Genomic DNA, 1,809 nt, shown 5'->3' with positions numbered 1-1,809 from the left:
AACAATGTTCAAAATTGTGCATATGTGCGAAACCGCGAACCAATGAAGACATTAAGGATGGAAAAGGAAATAAAATTTGGGTGACGAATTACGTCTAGCCGTATTTATATTTTATAACAATGTATACCAAACTTATGGCAATAGTTTAATATAAAAGAATATTCATCATCCTATAATGCTACGGATATATGTTTTATGTACGTACAACGAGAAACACAATTGCGGATTTAACAGCAAATTAGCAAGTAGGTTGTCGTTTGTCACTGAAACAGTTTGCCTCGATAAAGTAATGAAAAAGTTCCTTAAATTAGTCTATAATGTCTTTGCTATAAGACTTTTTAAGTTTCTAATGGTTTTTTGCATCGTCCTAACCTAAAATTAAACGAAAGCGAAAATTTCTTTTGAACAAGAGGGATTCGCAAAATCATTGGGATCGCTCTAACCCAACAATTTAAAATTAACGCAAACGAATAATGCATATCTTTTATCTCCATATTCGAATGCCTTAACTCATTTGACCAACTATTAAGATGGTTCAGTTTAAATTAGTACTAATGCACACAACTAAGGGATAAAAAAATATATTTGCTTTATAATACATTTTAAGCACTCCACTGCCTATGTACTGAATATATTTTGCATGCATTGAAGTTGTTGTTTGCTTTGAAGAATAATACCATAAATATCTATTAGTTATAATATTGTTACGTAAATCCCAAATTCAGTTAATGTCAGCTAAGCGTCTAATGCAGCTGCAGGCTGATGAAAACGATTAGCGGAAAAGCAGACAGGTAAAAGCTAAGTGCACATTCGCAGGCGCGTCATGCATGTGCAGGCCGATAAAAACGATTAGAGAAAAACCAGGCTGGGATTAGAAATAAAACCATAAATTTAGGTATACTATAATGCTTGTAAAATTGTATATAAATAATTGTGAAAAGTAGAGTTAGTCTGGCAAGAACGTAGAAGTTAAGAGTACGACCAAAATAAATTGTAAATAAATGATCCTACTGTTAAGGATAATAATTGCAAATCGAAGAACTTTCAAGTGTATTTCTCTTGAATAAAATATCCACGATCCAGTGATACGGACTGTATCCTAAGTAAAAACGAATTTCATAATAATATAAATGAATACCACCTATTATTAAAATTTATAATGTCAGCTAGTTATTGAAACAATTATATTCTAAAAAAACACTTGCTTGTTTTTGTAATTTAGCCGTTTAAATCGTCCATATGCTCAGAAATTTATAATTAAACTGATATATAGGAAAATGTCTGTTTGCATCTTTGTACATGGAGATATGTCCTGGTGCATTCTCATTGTCTCAATTTGCTGTAGCAATCCTCATATGTCAGGAATCTAATAACTTAAATGGCGTTTACCTTATTCAAATCCGTAAGGAAATAGTAACTTTTAGTGATAAAACTTTATCATCCCTAGAAATTGCCTTTTTTTATTCCTCTACTTGTGGTCATGCAACGCACAGTGGAAAACCCTCATCCCAAAGGAAGTCTTGCCTTAGAACTGATCAAGGAAATATATTTAAATTATACTAAGACAATTATACTTTCAAATAATAAAAATAAAAATCTGAGCAATTCTCTAGTCATAATAATTTTCCTTGTTCTGAGGAACCCACGAAAATCGGAAAAGGTGAAAGTTTCTAAAGAACCAACACTTTTAAATCATTTTACTTTCCTGCAATGAAATTATTCTGCTTTATTATGAATCACGCAAAAATACAGTATCCAGGGCTTCTCAAATCCCGTGTTCATAAACTAACGATTGAAAACTATTGCTCT

This window comes from Glossina fuscipes, unplaced genomic scaffold (genome assembly GCF_014805625.2).
Source record: "Glossina fuscipes isolate IAEA_lab_2018 unplaced genomic scaffold, Yale_Gfus_2 72377, whole genome shotgun sequence".
NCBI classification, from domain to species: Eukaryota; Metazoa; Arthropoda; class Insecta; order Diptera; family Glossinidae; genus Glossina; species Glossina fuscipes.
This window is presented reverse-complemented; position numbering follows the sequence as displayed.